Source organism: Cydia pomonella, chromosome 16 (genome assembly GCF_033807575.1).
Source record: "Cydia pomonella isolate Wapato2018A chromosome 16, ilCydPomo1, whole genome shotgun sequence".
NCBI lineage: Eukaryota > Metazoa > Arthropoda > Insecta > Lepidoptera > Tortricidae > Cydia > Cydia pomonella.
In genome coordinates this window covers 12877231-12898824 of record NC_084718.1, presented here as the reverse complement: position 1 = coordinate 12898824, position 21594 = coordinate 12877231, and positions in this window count along the sequence as shown.

Genomic DNA, 21594 nt, shown 5'->3' with positions numbered 1-21594 from the left:
CCTTTAACTTCTTTTATGACCGTGGGATTTTGACTACAAGCATGAGGAGCTAAGATTTTATTAATGATAAGTGAAACTTTTGGGCTTGTGGGTTTCTTTGGACAATTTATTGTATAAGTCAGGTTCAATATATTTTTATTAAAATAAATGGTGGGATCTTTACTTTTGTGCTAGTGGGTGTAGGTTAACTAAACTCCTAAGCTTTTATGATTGGATTTGAAATAGGTAACTGTTACTTGCCAATGTTTTATAAAATAACCCCATTATTAGGGGTTGATAGAGAACCCCTAATTCTATATTTACCCTTAAATTGCGGTTACGACCAAGCAATTTTAAAGGATTAAGAAGAAATCCAACGTCGCCTTTCTCAGATTCCAGACTATAAATGGTAAACGTTCATAATTTGAGGCTGTACGTTGAACGTAATAACGATACTAAACCACGGAGGTGATTACAAGCGTTTACCGAATTATTCAGTAATCGATCGGGCGCGGGATTGAGGGAGGAAAATGTCTGGAATTCCTGTAGGAACGTACGATTTCTTAAATATTGTGTTTAGCCGAGTTATGTTAATGTATTGTCGAGACTATAAAAATTCCGAAAGGTTATTGGGTGTTAGATAGTAGGTTAACAGACAACCATGAACACTTTTTTCTTAATTCTGTAATATCTTGATGAAATTATAATAGACTCTTTGCATTAGAAGTTGCAAGTCTTTGATTGTTTTATAGTATTTAACCGAAATAACTTTAATATAGCTATCCTAATTACATTCACAGGTCAAATGTAGAAGGCGCATACCTGTATAGGTTTCAATATTTTGTGGTTTACAACAGATGGTTAACATACTAAATCCAACTTATTTTATTGTAATGTTACACTGCTGTCTCACGTTTCACCTTTAGATTTCTTAGTACAACCAGAAGTGCAAAATTTCCTGTTAATATAAAATACCCACTTGATTAAAAATCCTTCATAGAACCAACGGACTGTTGCCACCCTCAACCTCAAACAACCTTTCGATTAACTCGATTGGTTACGGCCTACCGCCAATTAGGGCAAATTTTCGGCTAGCTCAAAGGGCCCGTGTTGTCCTAAAGATCATTGGTCGGTAATTAAAACAAATAGGGTCAAAAAGGGCCCGCCGCAGGCGCCACGGGGCGGTTCTCGGCCTCGTCTCGCCGTCGCCGAGGGCGGCCAACCCCCTCATTATAAACTTAATCTAATTATTGAATTCGTACAATGTAGTGTTTACATTTTTTTTCTAATTTGTTCCACTATACTTAAGAATGGATGCGTAAGCGCTAAATAGCACGTTTAGAGCCATATATCATACGAGAGTCACTGTATCGCCGTTGGCCGTTCTCACGCTGTGCCTTGCGGGTTTTTTTTAGGACATAAGCGGTTTTGAGTTTAGGTTTCTGAGACATTAAGGCGGTCTCATCAGGATTATTATAAGGCTCGTTTACGGTTTTGCCTCTTGATGATTGTCACGATCTTGTTTCATTATACGGCGGCTTTGGAGTTTTGTTTTGATTAGCTTTTAAACAAACTACAACTGAGCGATATTTGACGACCGGTCTGGCCTAGTGGGTGACCCTGCCTATGAAGCCGATGGTCCGGGGTTCGAATCCCGGTAAGGGCATTTATTTGTGTGATGAACACAAACATTTATTCCTGAGTCATGGGTGTTTTTTATGTAAATCGTCGCCTAGAACCTATAGTACAACCAGAAGAGAAATCCCTTTGTAAATTATTTGCATTAATAGGTATTTTCAATGAATTGTATTTTATAATTGTTGATGTGCTTGTTTTGCTTGTAAATGTAAATTCCATGTTGACGTGTAAGAGTGCCCTTGTGGTCTATTAGCTGAATAAATGTTGAGGTTAAAGTTGAAAAGCCAGTGTTTACGGTTTAATCTTGGGTTTAATCGCCCAACAGACAAAACTCTTTCTAAAATCAACAAGGAATGTGCTAAGATGGGGAAGCGTCAGTTATTTACAAATATAACTGGGCTACAGAATACAGTCTTGCCGAGCAATATAATTTTAAATTACCAACAACTTATTATTGACAACTCATTTAAATAGCTCAATGCGCGAGATAGCTTCAGTCGCCTGAGGCACCTATCTCCGACGCTCACCGTGCATATTGCAATGCGATTGATTCGAACGCTCATGCGAACCAGTGTATGTATACTTAGTCAGCAATACTTACTTTAGCTCCTTTGCGTACACACTTAGCATAGATGCAGGGGGTACCTTTTCTCTGCAGGTGACTGCACCTTGAAATTCGTGATAACTTTTTTTTTTAAACCAGCATACGGCCCGCCTGATGGTAAGCAGCCTCCGTAGCCTATGTACGCCTGCAACTCCAGAGGAGTTACATGCGCGTTGCCGACCCTAAACCCGCCCCCCCTCATTGAGCTCTGGCAACCTTACTCGCCGGCAGGAACACAACACTATGAGTAGGGTCTAGTGTTATTTGGCTGCTGTTTTCTGTAAGGTGGAAGTACTTCTCCAGTTGGGCTCTGCTCTAGATCTGGAATGACATCCACTGGCTGTACCCTACCACACAAAGCGAGATGACATTCACAATGCCCATACCTCTCTTTTGGACGTAGTTTAAGGACGTACCCGGGTCCAAAAAAATCCAATAACTATAGATAAAATATGGTTAGACTCTTATTTTGACTTGTACGAGTATGTGCCTGCAATGAAAACAATAAATGAAGATCACTAGTAACCAATATTCCTAATTAAGAGTCTTCTTAGATTTGAGAATTTAGGTAAGTCGTGGTGACTTCTAAAATTACTGCGATAAGGACAACTGCAGCCTAGGCGAACGACATTTTCCTCCTCCAAATCTTAACCAATCGTAACGAAATTTTGGGAACGGAAAGAGATAGAAATTATCTATATCTGACCATTTCGATTTATGCGTTTATTGTTGCTGATTTTTTATGCTAGGCGTCCGGTTACGGCGCATTTATTTGGCCGTTTTTAGCGCTGTTTGAAATAACCAAAATCAAATAAAAGCAAAAAGTACAGACACAGGTACGGTAATGGTAATATTGAACTCATATAAAAACATATTCATCATGGGCCAAAATCCAGAAAGGAAAACTTGAGATCGTTTGTCTGGAAAAATTACCTAAGGTGCCTAAGGGGTCTAAGATGGTCGCATTTTTTTCTGTCATCGAGTATCGCGGCCGTTATGTACTTTTTAATAAGTATGTAAGTGCCAGAGTTAAAGTACGCATGATACGAGAAACGATAAAAGTGCAACCATCATATCCGTACAGTATATATTTGGTGGCTAGCTGAGCTGTAAACCTCGCGAATATAACTCAAAACTGAATAATTGTATGGATCCGCCACTTTGACTTTCCAAAAACTAAAATAAGTATATATATTATATTAAATCATCGAACCTTCTTACAAAGTTTTACGAGAATCCGTTGAGAATTGCGAACTGTAAGAGCCTTTTTTTTTTTGCCCAAGCTGAAACAGAGACTTTCGCTAACACTCAATTAATGATGGTCGTATTATAGTAGTTTATGTGACTGCTACATAATAAAAGGCATTAAAGTAAAAAGATCACACGAGTGTTTTAATGCCTAATTATGTACAGTTACATACACTATTTTATCTACACATATTATAAACTTTCTATGATATATATTAAAAAAAATTACAGGGCATCGTTGATCCTATTAAGAAACTCACTTCGTTCGTTTCTTAAACCCACACTCGTGTATTTTAATGCCTTTTATTATGTAGCAGTCACATAAACTACTATTACGCAACACTGTGATAATGCCAGTGTTTTGTCACTTTCAATTGCGTGGTGTTAAATAGTGACACTTATTTTATCACGTCGATAAAGCAATCCATAATACGCCTGTAGGATTAGATTAAGAAATGTGACATTTATTACATTGAATATTTTTGCGTTATGGGACTAGTGGTAAAAGTGTTACATAGTTTTTGATTATGAACGACAATTTTGTAAATGCTTTGAATGAGTTCTGTCGAAATGCTAGGAGCTGTTAATTCAGCCGAATGCGTTTGCCGATTACTTGTCGTCAAAAAAGGGGAAAATACCAGATTGTAAAAAGGGAGATTCCCAAAAAAAAATGCCTATTTTTTTAGGTAAAAAACGTTGTAAGTAGACAAAGCAGGGTTCTAGCACTTCAGATAAGAAGTATTTTATTTATTTATAATGCGTATTTTTAGACAGATGAACTTCCTGTTATTCTTGGGATCAAATTATACTAGCCTATAGAGACGATTTCATAGAAAACTATCAAATACTGTGAATACTTAAGCGCTTCGGCATTCTTCGGCTCTCGTCGCTAGAAATCGCGCGGTCATCCATCATACCGGTAACGATCTTTATGCAAAACACTTGAGTTGTTTTGACGCGTTCACTACTTTTATAGATTTCTAAGAGTTTGATTTATGGCAAAACGAGTTTTTCTTGTTCTCCTATTTCTTTAGCATGAGCGTCTTACGTATCGTGTATAGGCAGAAGTTGCCTACACATTTTTTGAAAATTAGGTACTTGTGCAATTATTAGTCATTATGGTCTTTATGCTCGATAATTTATTTTTAAATTATTATTAATATTCGAAATAATTGCTGAATCGTATGTTTTCTTGGACTTAGTCAGTCATTTAATTGTCATGATTTTGGTGCTTTATAGCATAATTTATTAATATATTGATTGATAGAAAAAAAATAAACAGATTCAGGACTTCAAATCAAAATAACTAATAATATAATATTCTCTTGTAAGTAGTACTGTGCAATAAAGTATTTTATTATTATTATTAATATAATAATAATTCTCTAAATACCATTCCATATTCCATGTCTAAGATAATAAATAACTTAACATGGAACCGTAAACTTAAGTGTACATTTGCCAAAACTTCGTTTAATGAATGAATGATTCACAGCCAAAAATATTCATTCGCAATTCGAATCGCATTCCTGAAAAACTTTTTAAAATGAGATCATAAATTTATCAAATGAAGAATGAAGACGCGGCTCGCTTGGCTCATTAAAGCTCATTTGGTGAGATATTTACCGAGCAATTACCTTATAGGTTATTTACTTTCCCATGCTCATATCTGACACCGCTCTGAAGAGGTAAAAGCAGCTTTAAATTAAGATGAACAAAGTTTAAATTTCCATGGACAGCCGCTGGCGGTATAAGAGAGCACAAAAGTGAAATGGTGTTATGGTATCGCTTATTTATTAGTGGCCAGTGCCTTGATTCATAGCGGCCGATGCGTTGTTAGTGTCAAACTGACAGTTTATTTCAGGGGCAGATATTATGTGAATGTTATTAGTAATTTTAATAAGTAGGGTGTCGAAGTGTCGCTGCGCTTGTATGGAATTTATGTTTATTAGACGCTAGTTGGCTGTCAGATGTCGCTTGGTTGATATTAATCGTATAGTATTCAGCAATAAGCATTAGTAAGCACATATGGATGAGTAGGTATTGAATGATAGTTTGATAAACTCGGGTAAACTAAATTAATTTCTGAAACTAAGACGACTTATGATTTTCTCATAAACAATTGGTAATACAAAACAATGTTTGCAACTCCAGCGGTGGCACATGCGTGTTGCTGATCATTTTAAAGTAGCCTTCTGAAAAAAACTTTTCCAGGTTTAAGTATTATACTTCCAAAAAAAATACTATTTATCTTTAGAAAACGCAGACTGGAAACCTAGAGAGGTCCAAGAAATTTTTATCGCAATTTATATCATACCTATAGGCCAACTATGTAATGACCAATCAAATATAAATATAACCAGAAATCCAGTTTTATCAGAAAAGTCGGCCAATACTTTCCCAGTGTATTAAAAATTCAACAAAAGGTAACACGATCTATCCAACACCACCATCAAGTGTGGAAGCACCTTTAATGCGGTTATCTCCACCTTACGCCACTTACACTCCCACTAAACCTACTTCCTACAAACCAAGCACATAGATCTAACCTAGATACGGCAGCTGCTATGTAAGACTAGAATACCTTAACTACTTTTGGCTAGAAGTACGCTTCAGACCTTTTTTGCCGTGGCTACCGTCACAGCGGCGAACGCATTAACGAGGGGAAGTGGGCTACATTTCACGGTAAAACACGCCTACTTGTTATCAGATAACAGGTGACGTATCTAGCTTAGTATTTAAATACAATGGATGAGGAAACTGTGTTGTGAAAAAGGAAAAATATGGCGGTTAACACATGCGGATATTGAAACTTCCTCCCAAAGAATAAACGTGTATGAAACGTAGGTATGTGTAAACTCCATATAACGTCACTGGCTGTAGTTGGTTTAATTTAGTATTCATTTCTCTCTTTACAACGAAAACTCTGTATAGCGTCAAAAAACATCCGGACCCTTAAGTGTCGCTATAAAGAGTTTACACTGTATATGTAATACAAATGCAAAAAGAAAATTACACGCCAAAAATAAAACTATGTCAAAAGCACTATTAACACAGGAAATTAGAACGTTTGTTTACAGCCCCTTATTAATAAAACTTGGCAACCCTCTGTTAAATTTTGGCCCTTTCTAATCTGAAGGTAGAAAAAAGTCATATGCCGATAACTGTCATCAGAGGTACCGATTAATTGTTAGACTCATCGGAGAGCGAAAAGGCTACCTACCATTATTATAAAAATCGATCATGTATATATAATGTAAATAATTTGTGTCAAAAACAAAGCCCAAATTTCGCTTTGGCACAGCCGGGTAAAAATAAAAGGGAAATCGCGACACAACTAAGATTATTTCCTAAACTCATTAATATTATATAATAATCATTCAGCCTACGAGTATATACGTCCCACTGCCGGGTACAGGTCTTCTCTCATGCGCGAGAGGGCTACAACTCGACGCTGGCTCAATGCGGTTTGGGGACTTCACATACACCTTTGAATTTCTTCGCGGATGCATGCACGATGGTTTCTTTCACCGAAAAGCTAGTGGTAAATACCAAATGATATTCCGTACATAAGTTCCGAAAAAGTAATTGGTACGAGCCAGGAGCCGCGACCTCTGGATTAAAAGTCGGACGATCCTCTCGGCTGCTTCAAAACTCATCAATAAGTTACGAAAACATAGTATGTACTTAATTGCCTGAGAACTATTCGCCGAGAATCGAACCCGGGTCACGTCGTCGCCGTCCAAATTACAAGCCGGCGACCGTACGTGCATGGATTGACAGTAATTTTGACTCATATGACTGTGGGACTGTGGTCTTAAGCGTTTCATTTGGTAATATAATAAGTTTATTAGAAATGTCAAGACGTAATGGAAATGCCTGTCGAAAGAGCGTGAGAATGGGTTAGTAAGTATCTTAGTAGATCCGTTGGAAATCTATTCCAAATCCCTACATATTATAAATGCGAAAGTGATTCTTTAACTATCTTACAGCAAGGCATCTTAAGATATTGATTTTGAACAAGCAGCAACGACTGCGAACGATGCTATTAAGCTTAGAATAAATTTAAAAGTGGAAAAAATTCTGCCTTGGATGAGACTTGAACTCACGGCCTCTGGATCGATACTCCAGCGCTCTGCCAGAAGTGGCTCTGTAGCCCAGAAGCCACCAAGACCTCATTCATAGGCAGCAAATTTTCCCACCATATGGGTCTAGGGGACGTCTAAGAAGTGTAACGTTCTTACGGTGGATGTCGCTAGGGTCCCCTAGACCCGGGTGCCGTTCAATTTTAATACAAACTTTTAGCATAATTTCATTTAACTACTATTGAAACTCATAATAAACATTATGTATAAAAACAAAACATATAAAGTTGTTAGTCATACTAATTTAATGACAGAATGCTCTATAATCATAAAAACATTCTCCATAACAATCTTTAGGAATAATTTTACTTGTTATAACATACATTTCGTATAATAATTAAAATATAGTACTAAATTTTAACAAATGGTGACATAGTGTTCTATGATATACTTGGTGTCAATCAAACTATTAAATTATACAACAATCTACCTTTCAACTTTAAAGCTGGTCGCCGTTAGGTACGACGACGAGCGCAGCGAGGAGTGTTAGGTAGAACTGCGACCATATGGGCAGAACCATATGTCTCGGAAATTGTATTTTTGCTTGTTCATTTTCACTAGGCGTTTATATGAAGTTTATCTGAATCCCTTAGGAACCACAGAGGTTCCAACTCACACTGGCCGCTGCTTTGCGGTAAAATGATATATGTCGACAGACGTAAAGTACGGATGTAGGTCAGTTTGACGCTTAGAAAAATCGATTATGTTCCATGCAAATATAATGTTTAAGTTTTTTTATTAATTAGTAATTCAGTGTAGTTAAACTTTCAGCAAACTCAATCAAATAAAGTTTATGAACGATTTGCCGTGGTTTGATTGTGAAACCACACCTTCAACATTATGCTGTTGGTTTTCATGAATAAAAACGGTTCTGAGTATAAAATAGTATACAGAGTGAACATTATACTGGTTGCCTGTTATGCAAATACATTACTATGCTACTAAACTATAATTACTTTCGAAATTATGCAATTCGTTTTTATTGTATTTGTTTTTATACCAAATCATAATTTCTGCATATCAAAATTATGCAATTCAAATTATGAAAAATGAAATTTCGCAAATTGTTATTATTAAAAACATTACACACCCTACACCCATATGTTGGGAAAATTTGCTGCCAATGGATGAGGTCTTGGTGGCTCAGATGGCAGAGCGCTGGAGTATCGATCCAGAGGCCGTGAGTTCAAGTCTCATCTTGCGATATATACGATATAGCGATATATATTTTGGTGCTTAGCTATACTATAAGATATCTGTCAGTATCTTACGGTATATTAATATATATTATCGCTCCGTCTGTGACGGGCTAGACTTAACACGTTAACTGCGTAAAAAAAACTGGTTACTGTTTGGTGCGGTGGCGGTCCAAAAGTGCATCTATCAAACCTTCGTAAAATGCAAAGCAGGCCCTTTCGTCCCGTCATCTCTATACTATCCTTATAGATTATTCCTATATATTTAAGAATTCAAATTGTATTACTACATATTAAAATTTTCTAACATTAGAGTGAGGCCATACTGGTGCAGTGCGTTGCGTTTACGTCGCTTCATTGGCATGCCATAAAAAATACAACGACGCATGCAACGAAACAACGCAACGCAACGCACCAGTGTGGGCTTACTCTTATCTAGAGCGCATCCTGACGGAAGAAGGCACTCGGGAAATGCATATCAGTCTTACCTTGCATCCATCTGATAAGAAGGGGCGGCGCGTTGGGCGGGTTCTTTGCTCCAATTAATTTCGCTGCAAAGCCAGTACGCAGCTGAAACAGTTAGATACTAGTACTACATAATTACTTAATGTACAGTCGCCATCAGATACATCGGAGCGGCAGAGGTGCTCAAAAATATATGAACACGCACTCTAAAGCTGTGACAATAGAGGCGTGTTCGAGATATTTGTGAGCGCCTTGGCAGCTCCGATATATCTGATGGCGACTGTACATGCGACTGTAAGTAGAAATATACTTGTAATGAATTTAGGCGTAAACCCCGGGTTAGAGGAATGGTGCAAGTGGCCCTTAGTGAAATACATTTTAGAATAGAACTGTCACTAGCTGAGGAACTACGAACAATGTCGGAGTAACAATAAACGGACGCGTCGTTTGATCACATATTTAATATCATTCGATTTTTTTGTTTAATGTCAATATTAATTTACCTAATGAAACGTTCACCAAGGATTTAAAAACAAATCTGAAATATACAAAATATAATTGTAATTTTTTTAAAGCAAAATGTAAGAACAAAAAGTTGTAAATTTTACTCTATTTGAATCTCCCTTAATTCCGTTAACTTTACCAAACAATGCCAATGCATTTTATAACAAACGTAAGTAATGGATAAATAAAACTTTGCTGATTTATCAATAATTCAGCCTATATACGTCCCACTGCTGGGCACAGGCCTCCTCTCATGGGCGATAGGGCTTGGGCTATAATCACCACGCTAGCCCAATGCGGATTGGGGACTTCACATACACCTTCGAATTTCTTCGCAGATGTATGCAGGATTCCTCATAATGATATTCTTCACCGAAATTAAACAATATTTCGTACATAAGTTCCGAAAAACTCATTGGTACTAATTGGTGGTGGTTGGCTAATTGACCTAATTCGATTAATTAAAATATTGATAAATGGCTCAATAAACTTTTAAGCAAAACAAGCAACCGAACACAGCGTCTGTCATTAGTAAACAAATTTCGCACATAAATCGCAATTTGTTATCCGAGAAAATTAAATTAAAGCCATGTTACTTGAAAAAGGCTTGGATTGCGTGTTTGTGGTCACTTAATAATGATTTTATTTGGCCTTAAGGATGCTTGAGTTTCAACCAAATCCGCTTACTCCACAAATTGAACAATATTCAATTTAACAAAAGTGATATCTAACCACTGTACTAGTAAGTATCAATTCTAATCGGTTTTTAAAAATAAATTTTATATGATATCGTCAGGTGACAAGCAAAACTCACTAATTACTAAAAACATCAACCTTATTTTTGTTGTAATGTGGTTCATTATTTCCATGAATTTGTGGTGGTAATTGGTAAGTTTTGCTTGTCACCTTACGTATGTTTATCGTTTATATATGGATTAGCTTTTTGTGTTGAAAGAAAAGTTACTTTCCGAAAAAAGTTTACCTACACACATTGTAGTTTTCTTCTTATATGCATTTAAAACTTGCCTAAATATTGTCTTATTGGATGCATCATGAGCAGCAAACAGTTTAAACAACTACCATCATGTTTGCTTCTCCTGTCTCCGTCGCTGTCTGTCTTTGTCTGTGATTTATTTCAGAGCATGTCCAAAGTCCATTAGTGTACAATCCCTTAATCCTATGTTAGTTACACTTATATTAAATTATAAACTAAGCCTCAGGATCCCATATGTACACCATGCCAGTGTTTCCTGAAAGCGTAAGCAGTCGACTCTAACACTAGGCGCAAGAAGCTTTTGGAACTGTCACGCACGCGACGCTTCAGGGAAGCAGTTCTATTGCGTCGCATCGCACCGAAGTAGTCAGTGCGTGCCTCCACGAACATACTTGACGCGCTGCAAAAACAAAGAAGTCCCAACAGCATCTGAACCCATTATTGTACTGGACGTGCAAGGCATTGAAGGCCCTTTAATTATAATAAAATTTATCCACAGGCTGCACGAGTAAAAGGTCAGGCAAAACGCTTAATATCTTCTATCTGCTTCACAATTCAGCAGAAATTAGAGTTCATAAAATTTCCTGTATTAAGGTGAATATTAGTATCAAATTGTAGGATGTCAGGTGACTACTGGAACGGCTGTAAAAAAGATATATTTTTGGGTGTCCACGTGTTGTCGTCCCATTTTTCCACCCTTCTGTAATCCGACACGAAACATTTCTATGGCTACCTTATGTCAACCCTTAAGGATATCTCAATAGGACCCAATAAATTGATTGCTACCTATAATAAAGGTCATTAGTTAGTCGACGGCTCTCTTAAATCACGTACTCTAGTTGCGTGTTTGGACGCTACTCGTGTTGGCACGCAAGGCGTTTTTTGAGCGTATTTGTCAGGTTTTGGCCGCTGCTGGTCTCGGTATGGCACGGAGGTTATGTTTGGGCATTTTTCATCAGACAGGTACGTACTGATAAGTACGTAAATATTTTTTATTTTATTTAATATCAGTTGGTACTATATATTTGTATTATATGTAAACAGAAGATAATGTAGGAGAAGCCACATGAATTTTGCATCCAAATGAATTATAAAAACAACTGCTTTCAAATTAAAATTTGTATTGGTATAACAAGCTTTCATTGAATTTTGTTGGTTTGTTTCTATGACTAGCTATTTAATTTTACTGCTGGAAAGGTCAAATTTAATATCAATGTCTTGATAAAACGACCTTTTTAGGGTTCCGTAGCCAAATGGCAAAAAACGGAACCCTTATAGATTCGTCATGTCCGTCTGTCCGATTCTGTCACAGCCACTTTTTTCCGAAACTATAAGAGCTGTACTGTTCAAACTTAGTAAGTGGATGTATTCTATGAACCGCATTAAGATTTTCACACAAAAATAGAAAAAAAAAACAATAAATTTTGGGGGTTCCCCATACTTAGAACTGAAACTCAAAAAATCTTTTTTCATCAAACCCATACGTGTGGGGTATCTATGGATAGGTCTTCAAAAATGATATTTAGGTTCCTAATATAATTTTTTTCTAAAGTGAATAGTTTGCGCGAGAGACACTACCAAAGTGGTAAAATGTGTGTCCAAAGTGGTAAAATGTTGAACGAGATCTAGTAGTTTAAGTAGTTTTTTTTTAATACGTCATAAAGGAACCCTTCATGGGCGAGTCCGACTCGCACTTGGCCGCTTTTTTTTTAAATATGCAATACAGTGTAATTAAATTAGCCTAAAGATTGATATATTATATCCCGCAAGGTCGCGACTTCATAACAGTACTGCTGTCACTGTCAAATCACATACATTTTTGAAAGATATTGTAAACATTCTCCCTTATCTCCAAAATTCTTCAATGTTTGCGACGAATTGTGGAAATATAGGACCTCAGTTTTTTCTCAAGGACACGATATGCATAAATCGGCGAGAAAAAGCTTTGAGGATTGAAAACTAAGGCAAATGATAAAGACCGATTTCATAGGCTGCATTTTAAGGAAGATAAATATTTTGGAACGAGTAAAAATTAGTTGCATATAAAAATTGCAACCATACACTTGACACGATTCGTAAACAAAGAACAGTTGAAGCGGCGACATCTGTTCTAACCTTTCAGTGCGCCTCCTTATTATATAAAATAATATAAAAACAACTTAATCACAAAAGTAGTTCTCAACCAAAAGGGTGCATTTTTCCATGTAACTTCAATTTGACATCAACCTTATCAAAAAAACGTCACAAATATTGATCAATTGCCTCTATTAAGATTCGTCCTTGATATACCGAGATCCAATAGGACCATTTGCCATAACTACATTTGGAATAAAAGTAGGTTAATATTGAATCATTCGGTGGGCAAACGCGCACGTAACAAAGCTCCTTGCATTTCACAGGAAAACGCTGTAAGTATGTACTAATTTCATACGAACTTACTACCATTTGCTTCTGTACACGGCTACCTATTACCCTGTTTCTCACAGCAAGCCTGAGAACCAATCAAATGAGCTATTTTAATGCTCCGATCACTGGTCAATCAATACTAAATCATTCCACTGGATTTCTGTCATTAACTGTACGATAATTCATGTGATTGTGGTTGGGTCTGTGTGAACTTTTTAAGTCAGGTTTGCGCGAAAAGAAAAAATAGATCTTATTAAGAATTTATTATAAATTAATATATTTTTTATTTAAGTACTAGTAGTTGAATGTCGAAATTTCAGTGTGTGTATAGAAATAGAACTTCTAATAAATTATTTCTTAATTTTGATAACTGATAATTTTAGCAACCCAAAGACAAGTTAGTAATCTAAAGTTAAATTATTAAACAATCGACTGATAGGCACAGGGGGCAAATAAAAACCAAAAATGTATATTGATAAAATTATGTAGCGTTTAAAAACCGTAAGCAACATTCTAAAACTCATTGAATGTTACCCAAAATCTCACATATGTAATTTTCAAGTTGAAATAGACTACAGCGCAATTACTGCAGCAGTATTGCAGCTCAAGATTACTGCCAATTATTGCCATATTGCCGATTGTTGATTTTTGCGGCAGCAATGCAGTCGGCAGTAATGTCGCGCTGCATTACTGCTGGTGTATTCCGAATCTGGAGGGTACCTTGAGGTGCTTTAAGTTCAGAGAGCGGAGTTTTTGAAAAATTGTATTAGTTTATTAGACCACAATACGGTTGCCAAAAATTTATTGGCAATCTTGAGAAATTTCTCTAGTGACTTCATCGATTAGAATCCAGATTTTTTCGACTTTCACTCGATAGAAAAAATCATGAATACAAGTCTAAAACGCACTTTAAAATTATGTGCTTATTTATGCATATAAGCTAAAAATATGAAAATTGCTTCTAAAAATACGCAATTTTATTTTGGAAGGAACTAATCGATTTTTTTATTAAAACCTACAACAAATTAAAACTGAAAAACATGATATTCTCGGTCCCGAGCACGCACATGCATCTCGCTCACGCGTACGCTCAGTGAGAGTGAAAGATAAAGAAAAAGAAGATAACAATGTTGATATTAATAAAGCATGTGCCAAAATTGCACTTTGGTAAATTGGTGTCGACACTGTCGATGTAGGGGAAGGCGGGGTAATTACGAACACCTAATCGAGTTTTGAAATAAATCAAAAGATAGTATTTGTAGGTTAACTTTAGCTAGTCAAACAATGCTATCTCTTTCTAACGTAGTGAAACAGCTGCGTTCGCGATTACCCAACGTTCGTGATCACCCTATTCTAATTGTTATTTAACCTTATATATTTTATATATTTGATCTTTTTTCATGTTCTTTATTTAAGTATATATAAGCAGTTTCAGATATATTTCGTATTATATATATTAGGTAGGAAGTTCTTTTGTTTTGTACCTTATTATACCCAGGTAGGTACCTACATATATAATTAATTTAGAAAATGTTATCAGTCTTAATTGCCGTGGGAAAATATTCTTCGCAAATAACAACTTGAATAAGAAAGGACGAGTGAATGTTGCCCGACATATTTTGGACTCACAATGTCGATTATTGTTGCGATGGGCTCACGTTACGATACTTGTATCGACATAGAGATGTTACAACCAATTATTTTTAATTATAAACAGACATATATATGTTTTTGTAGCAAAAACGAGTGTTTGGGAATATGAAACATCGATAAATTTGTTATAGATAAGTCAGTCATAGATTATTAATCAAAAGATGTAACTTTAACTTGCTGTAAATTACCGAAAATGTTCAAGAATGGAATTTAATTACAAACCGGGCCATATTTTTCTTTATTACATATATTAAGTACTTAAATATAAAATCGTAAAGTGTATACAGTGTCAAAATAATAGAAAACTACCAATTGCTATATCAAAGAAGCTATCTTCTTATAAAATGTTATTAATATTTATAGCGCTAAGGTAACATCGATAACAAACATGTCGATATTGATTTTGTCAGTCACTTTATTTTTCCGCAAAAACTCATATGTCTGATTATAAATGCACTACTACGAATAGAGATAATGAAATATTAGAATGAATATGAAGCTATTTAAATAGAAAAAAAATCAGAGTGATTGAGTTGGAATTACATCTGCATAGAATTAAAAAAAAAATTTAAACTTCAGAAAATTACGATATTTTTGCAGCCGTAAGTAACGAGTGCTGTATAAAGTAACAAAGACATGTGTAATAATAATAATTTTGTACGGGTCGTTTGAAAAATCCTAATTCTAAATATAGTAAAGTAAATTAAAACCCATCATATTCAATATCACGTCAGCCAAGTACGGGAGAACGGGGTAGGTACCTACGATGGATCATCTTTTTTTGTAAAGAACTTAAAACGAACGAAGAACTTAAAAAATATTAATTAAAAATAATCTAATGACAAGTAGATTCAAGGACTTTGAATATAAAGGCATTTCGCTCTTTGCGTGGACACTTGTATTCGCGTTTGTCATAACTTTTATTTCGATATTTATTTGATCCACTATGTTGTCCAATTCATAATATGATATGGTAATAAATCGATATTTTATGTACTTAAAAATAATACTTAAAAATAATCTTATCATAAGGACATAAAGATTTTATACAGCTACTTAGTTGCCGAATCTCACCACTGTGAATTATTGTTCTGAAGTTGATATAATAACTAGGCGCATGGAGGGGCGTAAAAGTAGTAACGTTGCGAGGACTTACTTCTGTTCTGTTACAAGTAATACTAATATTAAGCAAAGTTATTGCAAAAGATTCACTTCGGCCCACGATCCACTGTACCCCACGCTCTCTTAACGTCTAGGACTTACACTTCTTGCTACCTACTAAATTTTATATAAAAAAAAAAAAACTATTACTAAACTATTAACCGCGCATACCTTCATAATGTATAGTTCATCAGAGAGCTTGATACTTGAGTTGTTTTTCGCGCAGGTAAACCAATGTATATAAATGAAATGAGTAACATTTATTATCCACTCTATATTACATCCACTAATAAAATAAGTCTACACTTTTTGTGGCCGGCGAGCGCACGCGTCGTGGTTGGATTTTTTTCACGTTTCTCGACGATTAGAATGGTAAACTCCCATTGCGGTATGCGTCGCTTTTTGTTCTGTGTCGACTATGAAAGTTAATTTGAGTTTTGCGACGCTGCGCAGGTCATTTAAGAATCACGTACTACAAACTAGTGATTAAATTGAGACTACTGTCAAGGCACACAAGGCAAACACAAAATGCATTTTTGTCGTAGTTAGCAAAATATGCCTATTTTACAATCGATTACCATCTACAAAATATGTCACCTAATTTTTAACAGTTGCTTTTCGGCGAAAACAACGTACGACCACCAGCGTTTATGTACAAAGAAGTTATTTTTGTAGTGCAACTCACTTTAAATGATTTAATTTTTTAATGGAAGATATCTGCTTGTAATTTTACGTGTAGAATCTAGAACCGGCTAAGTGAGCATACCGATTCCAGGGCGTCACGGTGCACATTTTGAGGACCCCTCGTACGTTCCAGACAAGGATATAAGTTATTTAGTGATGCCTTATCAACAGCGATAAGCGATAAAGCGTATTACAAACTGTAAAAATTTAAAATCTGCAAATTGTAGGTAAATGTATCAGTTTGGCTGTCTGCCCTTGTGTTGGAAATGTGCAAACATGTGCTCCAGCCCGCCCATCGCACACGTGCTTCGTGCCTGGGCATTATCTTTGCGTTAAGGGGAAACCGGCTTAAGATAAAGGTTGCCTCTTCATTGGTTGACGTCATTTCTCAATCGATGAAGATCGTGTTGAGTCAAGTTAAGACGTGTTTTATGTAGAGTAAGTTAAATTCGTGTTTTTGTAAGAATGATTTGCTTTTAGGTTAACGACAATATACGTCTTTTGTCTCACAAGATAATTCGCTTATTACCTTAAGAATATTACGCCTACATACGCATTCCAACTGCTACTTGCATTAAAATTCGTACTCCAGCTTTAAGCGAGAGTGACACATTACATGACACAATAGAAAAAAATACGGCCAAGAGCATGTCGGGCCATGCTCTGTGTAGGGTTCCGTAGTTACCATTCTGTAAGAACAAGCTAAATTAGTAAGCATTATGTACATTTTAATACATTTTTTATTCTTTCGGAGCGATTATTTCCAAAAATATTCACTTTATCGAAATATAGTCGTTGAATATTCGTATTCGTTTTAAAAGACCTATCCAACGATAACCAACACCATTGGATTAAGCGAATTAGAAAAAAAAAAAACATTTTGTATGGGAGGTGGAAAGTACCCTAAAAACCGTTCTGTCACCACTTCGCCTTGCATGATTTTATGGATGCATGCCAAAATTGCAGCTTTCTAGCACTCACTATCACGGAAAGCCGAGAACGGACGGATAGACGGACATGGCGAAAGTATAAGGGTTCCTAGTTCACTATGCTACGGAACGGAATTTTGCTCGGTCTGCGGGCTACTTGGCTAGAAGACTTAGGTAAACAATTCGTTCTTTCCCTTAGCCGCCTTGAGACCCAGTGCCCTCTTCGGGGCTAACTGGATATTCACGAGTTAACTAGGAAAGCAATCCAAATTAATTTAAGACTGTAATTGTAAATATTAAGAGTTAGGCCTTGCAAATTTCATTGTTTTTGATTAAAACGAGTCAGTAACAATTCAATATCCGAGCTGCATTGCGTGGTGCCCCCTCTTAACCGTGTTGCGACCCAATGCCCTCCGCCAGGCTGATTGGAATTTATCGCCCTCCTGCCCTGTAACTTTGTGCGGCGTGCGCCCAGCACTCTTTTTACCCTCTTTGCTACATGGAATTTTTATTGTTGTTATTCGCGGGTTAACTAGGAAAGCAATGTGAATGGAAATAAAGGGTTCGGGGTTTGCTTTGTGATAGTTACATTGTTGGAAACTTAGTTTGAGACTAACTTGCACATTGGTGTACATAAAGGTAAATATAAACTGCAAGGCCAAATTATGCTTTTATTTTATAGACCTGGGTCAGCAGGGTCTTTAGAACAATGTTGTATATGCTAAAGCTTATACTCTGTATCTTTAGGTATTTAAAATAGTAAACAAACAATTTGTAAATTTTCGGGTAGTTATAACATTTATTGGTTTACCAACCAAATACAAAAGCGTCTGGATTTGTCACTGAACGACCTGACTTTAATCTACATTATTTGATCATGTAATATTTCCATCTACTCTTAACTGGCTTAAAGAGCCATTCGAGGGTAGATTTTGTTTAATTTTGTTTAATTACCTAAATATACAGAGTAAAGATAGGTATGTATTTCAAAAAATCACAACTCTTTTCATAGAGCAGACTTAAGAAAGTCTATCTCTAAGCATAATTACACTACGTACCTTATTGAATTTTCTATCAATTTAAATTAGGTATGTTTAAATTAATTGTTAATTGATATATTAAGTTATAGTATAGTTCTAGTAAGTGAGCGTATTCGGATTATTAATAAATAGTGTTAAGAGTGTTTTAACTTGTTCTTAAATAATGGTTTTTAGCCTTTTAACTGTCTTGTCATGAGAATTTACTACTAATGTGGAGAAATTGAGCACCAAAATAATAAGGAGCGATAATTCACAAAACTTCTTACATAAAAGCTAATCGAAATGCGCTCAATTCCAAGTTTCTTTTTTTCTGTCCCATTCACTTGCGGAGTTTCATGACATGCCTGAGGGCACGCTTCGTTTCCCACGACACTACTTACTCGTGAAATATATCTCTACCTTATATATAAAGCCATCCAAATATGCACCTTAACTTAACTTATCAAAGTATCATTTATACCGGTAAGAAAATGGCGTTTAAGATATTTTAGAACGCTCCAAAGAGGCTTAGGTAACACTCGTTGAAGAAAACAAATCGTCTTAAGATATTTTAAAAGTTGCGAAGGAAAATAATCTTTAGTGGGTTGAAATAAAAGTGCTTTAGATAAACTAATGAAGAGATTAGAACAATTCGTTCGTACATGGATCTTAAAGGTAATTCTCTTAGCTCTTTTTGATATAGCACGCGTCAATAACAAGCCGAAGTTCACAAGATTTTAATGCGGTAATTATATATTTCCACTGCATTTTAAATATTACTTTTAGAAACCCGTATCTATCAAATGATTTATACGTAAATTTTGGTTTGGTTTAATCTGGTATCACCGATATAGAGAACAGTATTAAATTAAATTGGAAGTTGAGTAAAAAATAGCAATGTGATATCTAGGACATATCCCAAACTGTTGTACTTTAATTTTGTTGGTACTTTTTTGCGGCTGGAAACAATAACTACATACCTTTATGTACAATAATCTTTATCTAGGTATGTGTATAAAGAATAAGTGTTTACTTATACACTATTAACTATAGAGCGTGTCATTCACGAAAACATGTGCCTTGACTAATATCATGTTATTAAAGGTTAAATTTGACACATCTGCGCATCATCGCCCTGAATTCGTTTTTAGTATGTATACCTATACCAACCCATAAGACACATTACAAAATACAATTCAACCTATAAAAAATACGTGAATACTATACCTGAAATAAATTATTTTATTATTATTATAGGCTTAAGAGGCTTATACTAAAAACGAATTCAGGGCGATGATGCGCAGATGTGTCAAATTTAACCTTTAATAACATGATATTAGTCAAGGCACACGTTTTCGTGAATGACACGCTCTATAGTTAATAGTGTATAAGTAAACACTTATTCTTTATACACATACCTAGATAAAGATTATTGTACATAAAGGTATGTAGTTATTGTTTCCAGCCGCAAAAAAGTACCAACAAAATTAAAGTACAACAGTTTGGGATATGTCCTAGATATCACATTGCTATTTTTTATAAAAATAAAATTACTAAAAATACATTAAATAACAAATTTAACAGCTGCAAACATAATAAATGATTACAAAAATAAATTAAATAATTATTAGCGGCACTAGGTAGAAATCATTACTTTGCCTAGCCAGTGATGATTTCTACCCAGTGTTTTGTCATGGGGCAGTTCAAGCGCTCTGCGAACATGCTCAGGATGGTGTTGGAGCTGCCGCGTACTCTGTTCAGCAGCGACGCTACTCTCTTCCTTCTGACGGCGTGAAAGCCATCAGTGCGCGCCTCTGCGAACATACCCGACGCACTGCAGCGTCGTGGCAGCTTCAACAGCATCCTGAAGAGCATGATAAATTGAACATATTTGTTCATCCGATCCTTATTTTTTCCTAAATATTTTGTAAGTTCAAACTGACTTTTCAAAGGCTGTTATGGCTGTTACACGTGGTAGAACAGATTAGCTAACCTTTTAACTCAAATTAACCTCAGCTCCGCCAGACGCCATACTCAAATATTCAAATTAGGACTGATAATTCAACGCCACACGACAATATTGACAGGGCATCAATAAATATTGTATTGTCGCCGGCTAGCGCTAGGCGAGGCATAAGTCAGGGGTCGGAGTCAAGCGTTCGACAAACTGCGCTATTGTAGCGCCATTACTGGCCCAGGCAGGCGAGATGAAGAACAGTGATAGTGAATATTTAAAAAAATATTATTTACCAGCCATTCCTTTTTAATAATGATATACCTACTTTAGCCCAGACAACTCCTTGGCCTGTTCTTATAATTTTGTTATAAAACGGTAACGGATATGATTTGTCAACTGTTAATAGTGACATTTTTTCAACCTGACAACAAGACGCCATAATCAAATATTCAAATTAGGACTGATAATTCAACGCGACACGACAATATTGACAGGGCATCAATAAATATTGTATTGTCGCCGGCTAGCGCTAGGCGAGGCATAAGTCAGGGGTCGAAATCAAGCGTTCGACAAACTGCGCTATAGTAGCGCCATTACTGGCCAGGGCATGCGAGATGAAGAACAGCGATAGTGAATATTTGAAAAAATATTATTTACCAGCCATTCCTTTTTGATAATGATTGACTACTACTAGTACTTGATGTAGCCCAGACAACTCCTTGGCGTGTTCTCATAATTTTGTTATCAAACGGTAACGGATATGATTTGTCAACTGTCAATAGTGACATTTCTTCAACCTGCAATATCACTTGACAGATCATATCAATAACCTTTTGGTAACAAGAATACATTACTATCTGAATATTCCTCAAGATTTATAAGTCACTCTCATGGTAGTTGTTTTACAAAGTAGTTATTACATTAAAGAAATAAGGATCTTTAAAAAAAAAATTCAGTAACTAAGATTAGGTTTACAGTAGCTGTGCTGGTGCCTCTTTTTAAGTATTTAAGA